The sequence below is a fragment of the Miniopterus schreibersii genome, assembly GCF_964146895.1.
Source record: "Miniopterus schreibersii genome assembly, chromosome: 14".
Classification (NCBI taxonomy): Eukaryota; Metazoa; Chordata; class Mammalia; order Chiroptera; family Miniopteridae; genus Miniopterus; species Miniopterus schreibersii.
In genome coordinates this window covers 33,301,842-33,319,579 of record NC_138114.1, presented here as the reverse complement: position 1 = coordinate 33,319,579, position 17,738 = coordinate 33,301,842, and positions in this window count along the sequence as shown.

Sequence of the window (17,738 nt, the reverse complement as noted above, 5' to 3'; positions counted from 1 at the left end):
AAATCTCAGAAAACTACCTTAAAGGAACTTAACAGAGAGGCAGGATTCGAACATCAAATTTCCAAGGCAACTCAGGCTATTGGGATAACGGGGTAGTGTAGGAAAGGTGTTGAAATAAAAGTAATTCCTTTCTTATTCAAGTCAACCTTACTTATATTTTTATATATACATTTACTCATTCAAGTCAATTTCTTAAAAATACTGCATCCCACTATGTGTCAGACACTATCCTAAATGATGAACATGCAAAGTTGTATAAATAAAGAGCCTAACTTCAAAGAATGCATAACCTAGGAGGAGACAGACATATTAAAATATCATTATCAAAGGACAAATATTGTATTTTAAATATAATGCATATTTAAATTCAATGTATAGAGGAAAAGGAGATTCTAAGAACTCAGGAATCGAGGAAAGTTTATAAAGCAGATATTGTTTGAGTTTAGACTTGAATAATAAGTGAGAGTTTGATGGATGGAACAAGGAGGGGTCAGGATTCCATGTAAAACACAACCCAGATGTGCACTGGCCTGGAGATATGAGTGAGTGAAGGCATTTTCTGAGAACTGGAAAATAAAGTGTTTAGAGACATATAGGCATGAGGTTAAGACTGGTGGGGGAAGAGGCAGGAGACCAGATTAAAAGGAGTCTTGCAAAGGAGTTTTCATTATATTCTATAGTGATGAGGAGCCATTAAAGAACTTTGAAAACTAGAGTAATGTGATCAGATTTATGAATTAGAAGGATAAATCCCATGACAATAGAGCACACAGGCTCCTATGATAGTGTGACTATCTGGTGGGGAAAGGGGTACATGGGCTAGAAGAACAGCAACTGTTAACAAACCAATTATAAATTGTTCAGATAAGATAGGATGGGGACCTAACTGGGGCAGCAGAGTTGGTAATGGAGAGGCAAGAAGGATTCTAGACATACTTAGGTACAAAAATTTAAAGAATTTGATAATAGACACTATGAAGGGTAGGAAAAAAACACCTCTAGGATAATCTGTTGGCATCTGGCTTGAGATACTGGATGCCCATTCAAAGAAGCAGACAACATAAGTAGAAGGATGGTTTTATTGAAGATGGCATGTCTATTTTACACATGTTGATTTTGAGGCACCTGCAAGATAACTGGAAAATAAATTGACTAGTTTCTTAGATTCTGAAGCTCAGAAGTGAAATTTGTCAAAAGCTGCAGGTTTGTTTTAAAGTCAGAAACTTAGATTAGTTTCAGCCATGGGCATGGATGAGATGGTCCAGTCTCTGGGAGACCTTAAATACTGGGCTAAAATTATGGATCATTTCTTTTATGCACATGGGACCCAGTGATTTCCTTTGGGAATGATGGAATAGGGTGGTAGTGGTGAAATGGGCTCAGATTTTTAAATAAAGTAATTTTGTCAGTAGCATATTTGATAAATACTGAAAGTCCTGCAGAGCACGCTATTTTTCTTAAACAAAAATTTGTTGAGGTAGAAGTGCCTCAAGATTAGTCAGTGACTCCTCTAGGGAGTCTGAGCGGAGTTGTACTTTGTACCTCATAGATGCTCAATCAGGATTTGTATTAGTGCTTCCATTGAGAAGAGTGTAACATTTAACAATGTAAGTAATTCTGCACAACAGAGGTCTCAGAGGCGCTACTCTGAAAACTACCTAGCACCTGTTTAATTAATACAAGGAAACACTATAATTGGGAATTTTCACTTCACAGAATCTGTTCAATTCTTCATTTTCCCTGTACAGAAAACTGCTGTTATAAATCAGCCTGAGGGTTGAACTACTCTTTTCATTATTGTATTTTTGTGTTTGCAACAAAAAGCTGTCAGTGAAGGATGTGGTTAGGTTCAAGAATGGATTCTTTCACTGAAGGGCAAGACCATAGAGCTAAGACCTCAAAAAAGTTAGCAAGCCACGTTGTCTCTCGCTTTTATGATGACTCATTCAGATTGCTGCAAGGTTTCATTGGCCATTCATGCCCAGGTAGATGGGGTGGGAAAACCACACAAGGCCAAATCCGGTCTCTAAAACGAATGCATATTCCTGGAGTCTTCACTTGTATCATTAACTATTCTTCCAATGATCCAGGTACATATGTTTCTATTTAAATATTATTTCTTAGTATTGGTATAGTTTATTCTTTTGTAAACCTTTGGTCTACATATAAAATAACAAAAAATGAAATAAAAATCACCTATGCCTTAGTAAGATAATTATTGTTTAGAGACCAAATAACATAAAGATAGGGATCATCATTGACTTGGAATATTGGTTTTTTTTTGCTATACAGAGCTAAAAACTATTTATTTTTTGTGTCTTAGTTTAAATACTTCTCCCTTTCTCTCTTACCAAACTTGACTCCTCTTGCTAACATTAGTGTTTTCTAAGAGCTTATATACTCAACAGAGAAGATGGAAGAAAGGTGGAGTGCTACCCTAGACAAACCACATTATGTGTGATATGTCTAATAAACAACAGGCAGAGATTTGAAATATGTGGTTGTACACAACAATTTGTAGCTCAATAGTGAGATCAGTCCTGGCGATCAGGCTACTGATCTGTATCCAATCACCAAATGTGAGAATGTAGACAGAGGAGAGGACTGTGGGGTTGAGCAACATTGAGATGTTGAATAGAGGCTAACTAAGCCCACGTCAAAGATTGAAAAAGGGTGGCTGGTGATGTTGTGAAATCCCAAGTAAGAGGATGTACCCATTTTGTTGAGTTTGCAGAAAAGTCAAGAAAGATGGAAACAGGGAAGGATTTTCTTATCTGGGACTCTTGTCCTCCTTTCATGGCTAACTCTAGCTCATCCCCTTGACTCAGATGAACAACCACTCTCTTCGGCAAGCCTTCTTTTACCACTCCTTAACTACTAAGTTTCTCCCTATACCTCTATTTTCTCTAAAATAGTTCTTGCAATTTTGCTATTGCTAGACTAAAGATCTGTGTCCTTTTTTGGACTTTATGTTCCTGGAAGACTAGGGCCATTTCCTTTCTTGTTAATCGTCATATTTCTAGGACTCAGCACTGTAAATGCCACATAGTAGGTGCTAAGAAATGTTTGTTGAAGGAATAAATAAATGAATGAACTAGGCTTTTCTTACATTTTTCTTCCGTTCCCAAGTCAAGAAAGTATATAAAACTGAATTCTCCTCTTGCACAGTTAATGTTTCATTGCGGTTTTGAAGAATTAGTACCAGGCATTACTTTTGCCGAGGATGGTTTGCATCTGCCACCTTCCCTCCCTTCCCTCCCTTCCTTTCTAGTCACCTTTTTCAGGCAGTGCACTTTCACTAGTTCTGTGCATGTCTCTATAGCCTGCTTTTTTATTGTTCATATGCTTCTTCTCTCTGTGCAGGCTCAACATGGTAGAGTGAAAGGAAACTTAGAATAAAAGCTAAGAACCACGGGTTCTAGTTTCAGCTCTGCCAGTACCCTGCTGTATGATGTAGGTGAGTCAGGACTCTAGGCCTGCTCGTTTTCTCATCTGTGAAAATCTGTAAAAATGTCTTCTCATTCTATTACAAGGTCTGCATCTTTTTATTTTTCTCATTCATGTGTCCGCATTTGTTGAGTATGCTCAATTGTGCTCTACCTACAAAGAACAATTTATAAATGCTTCAGTTAATATATTCAAGAAGTGGAATTTACAGTTTGCGTGGCTTTATAAACTTATAAAACTGGAAATTATCTTCAGCGTTGGTGATTCCAAACCTTCGTGCAATGCACACATTTTCTTGTGACTCTTAGTGTACAGTTGAATTCAGTTTGCTAGTATTTTGGTGAGAAATTTTGTATCTATGTTCATCAGGGATATTGGCCTGTCATTTTCTCTCTTTTTTAAAAATATGTTTTTATTTATTTTTGGAGAGAGAGGAAGGGAGTGGGATAGAGAGATAGAAACATCGATGAGAGAGAAACATCATTGATCAGCTGCCGCCTGCCTGCCCCACACTGGAGGTCAATTGAATCCGCAACCAACCCGATGGGCCAAGAATCAAACCTGGGACCTCTTGGTTCCTGCATCAACACTGAACATCTGAGCCACACCGGCCAGGCGGCCTATAGTTTGCTTGTAGTGTCTTTGGCTTTGGTATCAAGGTGAGTTTGAAAGTGAATTCCCTTTTCAATTTTTTGAAGAAGTCTAAGAAGAATTGGCATTCTTCTTGTTTGTTATTGGTCTGTTTAGGTTTTTTAATTTCATTATGATTCAGTAGGTTGTATGTTTCTAGGAATTTATCCATTTCTTTTCGGTTATCCAATTTGTTGGCATAGAGTTGTTGAGAATAGTCTCTAGTGTTCTTTTTATTTCTGCGATGTCAGTTGTAAAGTCTCCTCTTTTGTTTCTGATTTTATTTGAGTCTTTTCTTTTTATAGTCAGTTCAGCCAAGAATTTATCAATATTGTTAATCTTAAAAAAATGACTCTTAGCTTTGTTGATTTTCCCCCCTCATTTTTTATTCACTATTCTGTTTATTTATGCTCTAATGCTTATTATTTTCTTTCTTCTGTTAACTTTGGGCTTAGTTTGTACTCATTTTCTTAATAATATATTTAACATTCTTCAGGTATTTCTTGAACATTCCCAGTTATAAGAGGCTCACTATTTTATTTTATTTTCTGTCTTTAAGAAAAATTTCTGAAAGTTTAATTTTAATTATAATAAATTTTATTAAATGTATATTAAACTTTCAAATAAATTTATAATTAATGTATTATATCAGCTCTTTTATCCTCAAGTATTATAACAACCACTAACATCTCTAATGTAATTTATAGTTAATAACAGCTTATTTGATTTTCTAACAATTTATATGTTTATTTTCATTAATGACATATTTTAACTCATTTTCCCAAATAACATTTTATGTTAACTAGGATAACTTTAAAATAATTTAGCCGCTTTAATAAAATACACATTTCAATGAAATGTTGAGAAAATTAGAGTCTCGAAAGAACTGCATATTAAAGGGTTTGAAAAGTACCCTTCAAATCTTTTTTTGGTAACCTAAGTCATTTTTCATCTTGCCCATATTTCTAGGCAAGGAAGCTTTGTAATATAAGTCATACCTTTAGTTTCAGGATTAAATCTATGCCCTTTGGATATGTCCTTGAACTGGGAGCTTTTCCCTGGTAGCACCATAACATCATTTTTCAAACATTGTCATTTTTTTGGCCAAGTACTCTAATATTGCCACACAATGGTTATAAGTCAGCAATTTTAATGAATACTTTTGACTCATGGAAAATGACGTTACTGCATTTCACTGCCTATTAAATAGACATATTAGCTGAACATTAGCAACTTTTCTCCCTTACTTGCTTTCTCAGGGAAAATTAAGCCCTGAAGTATTATTGAAATACAACCCATGTGGCAAACCTTGTCCCACTTGAGTTTTCCACAGTGATAATCAGGAACCCATGAATGTGGACTAGTTTAAAGACATCCAAGGAAGTTATCTCATCTCATCTCTTCTTCTATGGCAGTGAGGTTTCCCTTGGAAAGAAAAGATTTGCCAAGGGGTATGACACCTCCGGCTTTACTCTTTTTTTCCTCGGGATTGCTTTGGCTATGTGGGGTCCTTTGTGGTTTCTTACAAACCTGATGATTTTTGTTCTATTTCTTTAAAAAATAGTCATTGAGATTTTGATGGGGATTGCATTAAACCTGTATATTGCTTTGGGAGATATGGACATTTTAACTATGTTGATTCTTCTAATTCATGAACTTGGAATATCTTTTAATTTTATTGTATCTTTTGCAATCTCTTTTTTGCAATATCTTTTAATAATGCTTTTTAGTTTTCAGTATATAGGTCTTTCACATCCTTTGTTAATTCCTAGATGTTTTTATTTTCTTTGTTGCAATTGCAAAGGAGTTGTGTGTTGTTGTTTTCTGAAATTTTATTGTTAGTATATAAGAATGAAGTGCATTTTTGTACACTGATTTTGTATCCTGCTACTTTACTACATTTGTTTATTGTTTTTAATAGTTTTTTGATGGAGTCTTTAGGGTTTTCTATACAAAGAATCATGCCATCCTCAAAAAATTAAGAACAGAGTTACCATATGACCCAGTGACCCCTCTTCTGGGTATCTACAACAAAATGTTGAAAGCATTCATTTGCAAAGATATATGCACCCCTATGTTTATTGCAAGGTTATTCACAGTGGCCAAGACATGGAAACCACCAAAGTGTCCTTCGGCAGATGACTGGATACAAAAGATGTGGTACATAAATACAAAGGAATACCACTCAGCCATAAGCAAAGATGAAATACTGCCATTTGCAACAACAGGAATGGACCTCGAGAATATCATGCTAAGTGAAATAAGTCAGACAGAAAAAGTTAAGAATCATATGATTTCACTCACACGTGAGATATAGAACTGAAAGCAACAAATGAACAAATAAGAAAAGGAAACAAAAACTCATAGACACAGACAACAATATGAGGGTTACCAGAGGGAAGGGGGTGAGGGGTAGTAAAGGGTCAAATCCATGGTGATGGAAGATGACTTGACCTTTGGTGGTGGGCACACAATGCAGTCTACAGATGGTGGATCATGGAAGTGTACCCTTAGAGCCTATGTAATCTTATTAATCAATGTTACCCCAGTAAGTTTAAGGAAAAAAGATCTGACAAGCTATTCATACTTTGCTCGGTGGCACTGTTGTCTTCTCTCTTTGATTCTCTGCTCTCTTGAAAGGGACGAGCCAAGCAAGGCTCTGACGTGGTGCATTTGGGAAGGCAGACTGGTCAGGCGACAGAGGGATAGATATGGAAAGACTGGGGGATAAGCAACAGTGCCCTGGGAGGCACTGAGATTCATAAGCAGACCCGTGGACTTCTTATCTCACAGGGAGCAAAGCCAAGGACACTCGGAGCCAGTTTTACACTGAAACTGGGAGAGATGGAAAAGACCAAGGGGAAAGGCCAAGAAAATTCCCAGGGCTGCAGCTGAGAAGACCAATACTTATTTTTCACTAACCGTCGGTTTGTGACTTAGCCTAATTTAAATGCCCAGACCTAAGTCCTGTATGACCTTAAAAGGGTTCCTGGAGAAACCCTCAAACTTCTTCAAATGTCACTGTAACTGTGTGCGTGTGCCTGCAGACGTGTGCAACATCCAGGCACATTCTCATGCACGTGTGTGTCAAGGAGGAGTCGGTGGTAGTAGTAGACATACGAGCCTGGGTGAAACGATTATACTGAAGGAACTTTATTTCAACCAGTTTACCCATCCCAATTCTAAAAAATTGGAGATTTTTAAGTGCCTACTGGTTACCTGCATTTAGAAAGAAGGGTCATATCAATTATAAAAAAAATAACAATTTTAAGTGAAGGATTTTTTGAATTATGAGGTGACATAATGGTCGAATAGACAAAGCTATTACAAGTGGTTCACAGCCTATCTTTGCATCATGATTAGTTGCATAAAAATAGGCAGAAATATAATGCCAAATCTTCTAAATTATGACCTTCAACATAATAAAAACGAGCAAAGAAGCAATTAACCCAGAAAACAAAGATTGGATGCTTATATAGAAATTGTTGATAATTACTTAGGTTGAAGTAATTTCAATGCCAATTTATTTAACAGTGGTTCAAAAATTAAGCAATTTGTAGTATGTAGCTAATGTCGAAGGAAAATGTGATATTTTTGACTGATTGAAGCACTATAGAAATTTCTAATTTAGGTTTTGAGACAGAGAGACTTGAGTGGTTACCAATATAAGAATTATCTGTCCTACTTCTTGAACTAAAGGGGATTGTACTTATTTGTAAAACAAATCATTCCATTTTTAAACAAATATATTACAAAATTGATGTTTCTCCTAATATCTTTACATCTGTAAATTTGGCCACTAGAGAGGAATTGCTATTGTAGTGGCCAGGACACCGGATCAGCAACCACAAGTTCAGGTTAACATTCTGGCTCTTGCATTCGCTAGTTCTGCTGCTTTGCAACCCTTCACTTTTTGACTGTTTTCTCCTCTATGAAACTGGAACCAATACCATTTCTAGCCTATGTGGCTGTAATGAGATTTCAAAAAATCTTGTGAATGTGCCTTAAAAATCAGCAATTGTTAAATGCATAGAAAGCACACTGCTCGTTCTAACAGACTTACCTAAAATAAGTCTACAAGCTCTTCCACATTCACAATGTGACTGACTTTTACTAAATGAATGATCATAAGACTATGTTTGAAAGGCTCGTAAATCATCTTAAGCTAGCAGTTTCAAGATTCTGCTGTGGTTTGAGGTCAAAAGAAATGCAAATTTTGAAGCCTTTTCAAACATATTTAAAAGATTTTCTTGAGAAGCTTTTTAATAGGCGTGTCCTTATGCTCTCTCCAGTATAGGTTAGTATCAAACTTTAAAATCTTTACAAATGTGAACCCCTCCCTTTGCCCACTTAAATGGCTGAACTGCTCTATGCTTTGCTGCCTTAAAGGAGACCTGAAGGTAGAAACAGAAGTAGCTTACAAGAAATTCTGTTTTTTCCCCATCTTTACCCTCCCCCAATCCTTACACTCCCCAAAGAACACAAGAGCCCATGAAAAATGCAATTCTTTTGTCTGAGGAAGTTAGCAACATTTAATTTGACAATAAAATATTTATATTTATGAGTGTAACTAATTGGGATAACTGAGTTTACAGGAAACCTCTCTTGTATAGCTACCAGCGACATGAATACCTCTCAGATACTTGTTTTATTGTTTGTAACCATTGCAGTTGTTTGTTTTACTTGGCTACCAGGGAGTTAAGCAGGTGGGGTGGTTTGGTGGAAAGGTCACTCACTCTCTCAGGACATCAGAAAGGTCATCTAAGATTTCTTCTGTCTCTGCCACTCATTGACTTTGGACAATCATGGAATTTCTTGAAACTTCCTTCCTCATTGTGTGAGAGACACAACCAGTAACACCAATGGGGAAAAAAATCAATGCAGAGTCTCCTGAATCTGTCACATCACTTAGACATTGATTAGTGCCTGCTGTGGATCAGGCATTGTTTTAGGCACAGAAGCTACAAGAAAGAAAGGAACAGTTTCTTTGCCTTCAGGGAATATAGACACATACACAGGGAATATAATACACTATGAAACCCATAATTTATGTAATATTCTATGTTTTATATGCTTTTATATAAAATAGTGTAATTTCACAGCAATATTATTTAATGCTCTGAAATGTGAACAAAAATTATAGAACAAAAAAATAACTAATTGTTTATAAGTTATATAATATTTCTCTAGAACACAAATGGTTTAGCACCACTGGATTTTTGGTAAAATAATTGTCTTATTCAGTAAACAAAGTTTATGCTCAGGGATTCAGCAAAGCAAGGACAACCTCAAAATGAATGAGAAAAGTATCTTTTCATAATTTAATATTAGATATCTCAAATGAAAGGAAAAAATAATCATGAAGGAAAAATGAGAGTTTTGTTGGGTTTCGTCACATTTAATCTTATAATTTAGAATATTATTGCTTTGTATGTCCACTGGTGGGGACACCAAAAGGCTTCATTCACCCGGGCATGCTACCTACAGGTACCCTGATTTAGTGTCCGCCTGACATTCAAAGCATTGGTTTTTGTGAGGTATGGATCACTCCCTGGCCTTTCCTTGTAGTTACTGGACATTTTATTCAAGCATTCCCACTACAAGGCTAGCAGATGTGGGCAAAGAAGCAATGCCAAAAATGCCCGATTTTAAAGCTTGCTGGCCAGAATTTGGTGGCAGGGAGGCATTCCCTTGGCCTCTCCTCTATATTCATACAGGCAGTGAAGAATTAGTCTTTTATCTAAAATTCATTTGGAAACAATTAGAACCTTTTCGTTAGAATTATTATTAGTGTCTCCAGACTCCCATTTCCAAACTGGAAGTCTAAATAACTTAAGATTTTTTCAAAAGTCTCGTTCTTTGAGAAGGTTTGTTAATACTCTGTTCGAAAGGTTAAAATCTGCAAGCTTGATGACTTATATGCATTTGAAAAATCAATTTTATAAAGGCACCTCCTGCCAGCCACTGGAACTGCAGACGAATTGAAATCTTTTCAATTTCTCTTGCTATTCAAAATGGGTCTCTGGTGCTTTTGCACTTCAGCCAAAAGCTTTTAGGCCCACTATAAAGCCCTCTGAGTGACAAGCTAAAGTGTATGTGTATCTTCCCATTGCATATCTTCAATCCAGATTTTCCATGTTTAAAAAGAAAATAATAGAAATGAAGGTCTTGGTCACATGCAGTCAAAAATTGCATTTTATTCAATTAACATTCTCTAAAGTGGACATATGACCTAATGTACATTATCTAAGTAGCTTCTTATTTTTAACATCAGAAGAGATTTGATGGTTTATATTAACTTGAACACTCTTTTAAGCAAATGTACAGAGTTACAAGAAAATAGGAATGTGGGTATTTTAAAGATTTAAACCCACTGTGTTCTTACTTTTTTGCAGGATGGTGGTTAACTCAGTGTTTTCCAAAAGAAACTGGTGAGGCCTGTGCATCCATGGGGCTGGGCAGTAGGGTGGGGTGGAGGAGTGGAGGGAGCAAGCAATAGCTATTGTCCCCAAGGTCATGTGGCACCAAGCAGATATTACATGTCTTATCCTATTTCATCTTTATAACAGCCTTACGGATGTGGGCACTATTATTTTTGTTTTACAGATGAAAAGACTAAGGCTTAGAAAAGTTAAGTGACTTGCAAAGATCATGTTGCAAACACACGGCTATGGATTTAACCCCAGGTTTAGTCTACTCAGAAGCCTATATGCTCTATGATGCTTTTCTACAACTGCCTAGAGCAGGAGCTGAGAAAAAAGGAAATTCTCCCTCTCCCTGCTCTGTCCCTCACTAAATGACCATATGATTATTCTGATAGTTTAATGGAAAGCATGCCAGATTTAGAATCAAAGGAACTTGGTTCTAGGTCTGGGCCTGGAGCCCACTACTGACCAACCACATGATCTTGTCCAGGTAGAACTTCTCATCTGCTTAGTCCAGTGCTGGGTGTGGAGATAGTGAGGTCAGATGGCACGCTGCCTCCATGCATCTATGAATGCGTCTGTTCCTTTTCTTAAGTTTATAATATTAGGACTTGTCTGCTCAAAGGCTGTTTCAGGGTCAAACTAGCCTTGTAGCCTCTGGGAAAGGACATTATAAACTTTAAAGCACTGTGTTGCTCTAAGGATTTTTTTTAAAACTAAAAATTTCATATTCTTTGCTTTAAGGCACTGAAGACATTTATTTAAATTAAAATGTTAAACGGGAATGGTAAACATTGAGCCACTGGATAACATTAACAATCAAGCATAATTTATCACTGGATTAGCTTTCTGGTCACCTAATTCACACTCAAAGAGAAATATTAGGGCACAGCACAGGTCTTGGTTCTTTTTTAATACTTTTGCATTAAGACAAATAAAGACTTATGAAACATTTTAGAAATAAAAAAGAAACTATTATTTATCATCCAAAAATAAGTACTGCTAATTGTATGTATAGTTCAGAAAAGCCTTATTATGATGCCTTTCCTTCTCTCTCTCTGGAAAGTGTGTGTGTTGTTTGTGTATGTAATATTGGGGTCATTCAATATGCACAGCTTTATATTCTGCTAATTTCACTTTGTTACATTGAATTTTTCTATGCTGTGATTAGTTCTTTGCATATTTCATAATAAGTACATAAAAGTTCCCTAATTTTGGACATTAGGTTACTTCCAATTTTTTACAGCTGTAAAGGATGTCTTAGCAAATACTTGTAATGCTTCTGATTGCCTACGATTCTGATTATTTTTTAGGATAGATTTCTTGGAGTTGGTCAAAGCATATAAGCTTTGCGAAGGCGCCTACTGCATAACGCCTAGTTTTACTCTAGGAAGTTCATACGAGCTAATACTTTTACCATCAATTTCTGGACGTATCAGTGCCACTTTAGCTTCATCTACACTGTATTTTTTTTACAAGCCCAAATTTTTTAGTAGATTAAATGGATGGACATAAAATTACATTTTAATAAATATAATCCGAACAGACAACATAGGCTATAAGGAAATAGGTATGAAAACTGCCCATCATTCACTGAAAATATGCATGTAAATGATTAATAAGGGCAATCCCTGTTATGCTCCTAACTTTTTGTCATTCCACTGTGCTAAGTAAGCAAAACTTGCGAGGAAAGTAGCAATCCCACACATTAAATGCTAGGAGAACCATCTTTATTGAATTTTATCAGTGTTTTATATAATAGCTGAATTGGTGAATAACGGGTTGCTGCTTATTCCGTTTGGTTTGTAATTCTTTGACTACTAGAGATATGAGCATTTTTTATAGACTCATTGGCTCTTCCATTTTTTCCTGAGAGAGAGCATTGTTCGACGGTTGAAAGTATGGTCTTTGGAGTCAATCAGCCTGATTTGAATGCAGGCTCTGACGCCAGATAGTTGGCCTATATCAAGTTTTTATACTTTCTGTACTTTAGTTTCCTCACCTAAAAAGTGAGGGTGATATTAATATCCTCATAAAGTTGTCATGTGAGTAATCAGTGTATTATCCCAAGTACACAGAAGAATGTTTGACAGATACAACACATAAGAATGGTACAGAACCTTTAACAGATGTTAACTTGATTTCACTCATTTGTTCACTCATTCGTTTGCTCATTTTGTATGTGGAGTCACTGATGTCATTTTGCCTATTTCCTTTTACAGTGTTCTTTTCTCCTACTTGTTAATAAAAATGTTAATAAAAAACATTAGCTTTATAGTTGGATGTTTTCCTTCTTTTTAGGAGTGGTTGGCAAAACTGAGAGATCAGAAGGAAAATGAGACTCAAAATGACACAGAAAATATATGTCCTCTTATTTCCCTTTCTGCCAAGGCCAGCCTAGATATCACCTTTTATCACCAGTATACTGACTAGTGCAATGGAAGAGTCCAGGCCAGCACAGGTAATCGAATCTGTATGTATAACGAATTCAGCTCTCCTAAAGATGTCCATGGTATCTCAGGGAACCCAAAGTATTTGTGTAACCTTTGGACACACCTCAACTTTTGTGTAGGCAAAGGATGAGACTCATTCACAGTTTAGTAAAGTGATGAACTGATGCAAGTCAGACTGCAGGATTTAATGATTTTAGCTTGTCAGTTCACTTCTGAGATTGGGCTCTAGTATGTCCACATGCTGTGCAACTCCCATAGGAAGTGGTTGCTGGGCAACCAGACTGCGATTTGGTAGAGACAGTAGGTAATTCTTTGCTCATGATCCCACTTGACCGTTTTCACTGACATATTTACTGATCATCAGAGTTCCCTTCCATTTGGTTTCCTGACAGTCTAATGCCAATGTTCTCCAACTAAAAACACTTTCAAGTTTAATGAGATTTCCATTTCTCACTTTATTCATTCACATCAACAAAACTGCTAATGGATTGCCAAGAGATGCTTTTTCTGTCACTGAGGTTATAACCCTAACTGTACTTATACTCTGAACTAGAAATAGAACCTCATGATGACCTAGAGCTGCCAGCCTTTACAGCTACAAATCTCATGGCTAAATGCCTCTGAGGCATTTATTTCTGAGCTTTTGTTGTGGAATTTCTATAAGCGATGGTACAATGAAATAGAATATCAGTAATCCTTTGATTGGTTTCATACAAGTAGCCTCAATTCACTCACATGTATTTCCTGAGTGTCTCCTATGTGACTAACATCGTGCTAGGCTCAGAGGAGATGACAAAGCCTCTGCCTTTGATTTGCTTGTTGTCAAGTGGAAGAGACAGATGAGGAGAGAAACTTTTTCCATTCAGAGGGACAAGTGCTATGTGAGCACAAAGGGGCATTTAACCAAGACTTGGGAGGTTAGGGAAGATTTCCCAGACAGAGTGGCAATATGAAACATGAAGTATGAGCTAACCAGGAGATTAGGAGGAGAGAGCATGGTAAAAAAAATTCTAGGCAAAGGGAACAAGATGTACGAAGACTGAAAAAGAATTCACAGCAGGGTTGGGGATATGGCTGGGTATGACTAAAGAGTGATCACAAGATGAGAAAATTCAGACTACGAGAGCCTGTGTCGGGAGGAAGGGTACGAGGTCTATTCAGTAAGCTACTGGCTCATGAGTTCAGTTTTCCATCCCAGACGAAAGAGAATGGTTTATGCACCTTGGCTACTGCCTTAAAATTTCAGGAACTGTATCCCATAGATAGCAGGTTACCATAGTCACACGATCCAAGCTTTTCCTTATGTATTTCTTGTATTTAAGAAGACAGCTTTCTACTTGAAGTTTAAACAAAATTGTCCGCATTTTATTTATAGCAAATGTAATGAAACACTGTACTTTCTATTAATTATCTTCCAGCAGCTGCTTTCCCAATTGTGTACCCAAAGCAATAGATACACCCTAGTTCTTGACTCTTTTCCCTTGCAGGACCCCATCTTCTAGGTAGGCTGAGCACCATAGGTGGTTTTAAATGAAAGTAATTGCCCACAAAACATATGGATGTTCCCCGAGCAGCTGACAGTAGCCAAAAACAAATGACTGTCCTTTGGATTATTAATCTGTACTGTAAAAGCAGCTGAAATAGATCAGTTCTCTTAGAAATTCTCAGCTTTCTAACTTGGGAGAAAATAAGAGTTGTATTCAAATGAGCACCATACTTTTGAATGGGAATATTACTGCAGGATTGAGAAAAGCAATGTTTATTCTGACTTTCTCTGCCTGCTCCCTGTTCACCCACGCAGATCCCAGCAATTCGGGTATAAGCATGAGAGGAGCTTTCTTTCTCTCAAGGTGAATCTTTCCTAGTCTTCCAAACAACAAGGTCAAGAGACTTCTCTAAAATCCAATGTTTTGGAGCAGCATTTAGCTGGAATAATTTCTCCTTCATTTATCCCTAAAGCTTCCTGCAATGCCCTTGAGTTAAAGAGCAGAAGTGAATTCACAGAGGGGGAAGCAGATGCTATTCAATGACTCATTCAGGATAGCACAACAAGTGGGGTCAGAACTGAAAATAGAGCACACTCCCCAGGACTGCTGATTGAACAGCAATTATATTTGACCAGAAGTTGGTACTTTGTACTCTGATTTGCTATCTGCAAATACTCCCAGAATGTGGACAGTTTTCCTTTGGTTGAAGCAACAGTCTCAAAGGATAAAATTCCTATAATAATATTGGCTAATAGTATATCATTTGCTTTCTGCTAGGCACTGTGCTAAGTTCTTTACATGTACTACATCATTTAATTCTCACCATTTAAAATCTATGAGGTAGATTGTAAATTATCCTTATTTCACAAATGAACTGATTGCAGCCTCGAATGGTTAAGTAACTTTGCTAAACTCACACAGCAAAAAGGGTCGTGTCCAGGAGTGCAAGACATACCCATCTTTTTAATAGATTTATCCCTAGTGTCTGGCACATAGTAGGCATTGTTTAAATGTATGTTCCTAAATAGTGAGAAGAATTGCAATTAGAGATGATTTTGGTAGAGCGGGCAGGCTTATGCCATCCCACAGCCGCCTCCTGCGGTCTGTGCAGGGCCTGCCCTGTCTCATCCTTTCCGCCCCAGCACGTGGGCCCTTGGCGCACTGTTTTCCCTCCCCGCTCAGGCCCTCGCCTTCCTCTTGCTGATGACTGCTCCCTCTGCTCTGGGCAGCTCATGCTATGATTATCACTTTCTTTACTCAACTTACTGGCCTTCTGAAGAAAACTCTACCATGTTCCTCTTTCTGCCTGGCTTCTCTTCTGTTCTGATTTCCCTTCCCCGAGATAATAGCCCATGATCATTTTCACTGTCTTACTCTCTTCATCTGTTAGAACATAGACGGTAAAGACACAGTCCTGGGTTCAAGTCCCAGCCTAACTATATTCCCGCTGTATAACTTGGGGTACATTATTTAACCTGGATTTAAATAACTTGTCTAAACATCTATAGTGGTTAGGTCACACGTACAAAATCCAAAAACCTCAGGAAAAAATATTTTTAACGAAACGACAAGCTTATTAATGATTTCTAATGAACTAATTTTAGTGTGTGTGATTTTTTAAATTCCGCTTAATATGATTACTTATGTTTCATGCAAATATTACTTTATTTGCCTCGAAAATGCTGTACCAGACCTCACTTGGTTATAGAACATGTGCTATATGCACCTATTATCTCTTAAAATCCAAACGGTTCTGAATTCTGGAGCACACATGGCTATAAAGATTTTGGATAAGGGATTGCATATCTGTACTGATTTTTTCTGAGGGTTGTGAGGATTAGAAATAAACTGTATAACTTGTTTAAGACATTGGCACACAGTAGGCACTTGGCATACCATGGCACTTAATTCCAAATGTCTCTTTTAAATTTATTTCTGTGTTCCACATAGGAGGAAAAAACTGAAAGGGGTAATGAGAGTGCCATGAAGCAGAGCGAGACAAAAGACCTGAATTGCAGCTTAAACAATCACTATTCTATAAATTATTTTTAGTTCATTCATGACTGTTACTATGCTTCATAAGCGACTGTCTTTATTAGTGTCCACCCAAAACTAAAAATTATTTCCAGCCTTGATTTGATACCTGCCTGCCTCTTGAAGAACAATTTAGCCTCAAAGGACACCTTGATGGGGAAGCAATGTGTTTAATTAGACTTGAATTCTCTGCTTGGGAAATCACTCCACAGATGCTGGGCTTGCTTTAAGCATAACTCAATATTTTGAAGTAGGAAGTTAAGGGCTACAGCTCATCTGGAAGAAATTACACATAATGGCATCAAGTTCACCACCACTAATAGGCAACATGGTGTCCTCGGTGGGTGATAAAATGGGATAAATGCAAGACCATGCTGCCTCTTGGAATAATTGCAGTGGCTATGCATTATGTATTGTAAGTTTATAAAGAGAAAAAAAAGCACATTTCTTTATTGTTGGTGCTAAAAGAGAGAGAAATAGAAGGAACTGCTGCATAAAGTATCACAGCTCTGTGTGACAAAATGTGGGTAAGAATGGCCTGACATTTCTTTCTGAAAAACAACTAGAACTCTCCTTGGAGGAGCAAACTTATTTCATTCCTCCAAAATAATTGCTGTAACAACTCCCTTCAATATTTGTGTGTATTATCTTCCCAAGTGGTCCTAAATCTCAGATCAAAGGATACTTCCTGGCAATAAAACAACTAGAACACCCACACCGAGTGCTTTTTTTGGTACCCAGCTTTGTGCTAGAAACTACAGCAAGGCGTTCGCCAAAGATGAAAACTCATCAACAGGACAATTTCCACTTCTGATGAAAACCTAAGCTCAATTACTACCCAGGCAGTGTTTCCTTCATGTAAAACCTGCAGTCAGTCAGTTTGCCAATCTCACAGAAGTAACTCAATTTCCAGTGACTGTGGAAGGGCAACTTCTGTGAACATCTTAATAATCGAGATATTTTCCTTGAAGCAGACCATTAGAGCCAGAACTCAAATCTGTAGTGTTTGGAGGAAAAAAATGCTTCACTAGTTCTTCCGACATTTAATCAATCAAAAGAAACAAATTAAAGGTAATACTTCCTATTAAGGCATCTATTCCAGTGACAGCAGCAATGTTTTCATCTAATTTTTACTTTAGGCCTCCAAACACTGTTACCTAAAAAGAGTTCATGACAAAAAGTCTGACTAGAAACATGGAGTTTGATAAAGAAGTTAAATATATTTTAATATCTTTGTTATTTTTAACAGGCGGTAAACTAGA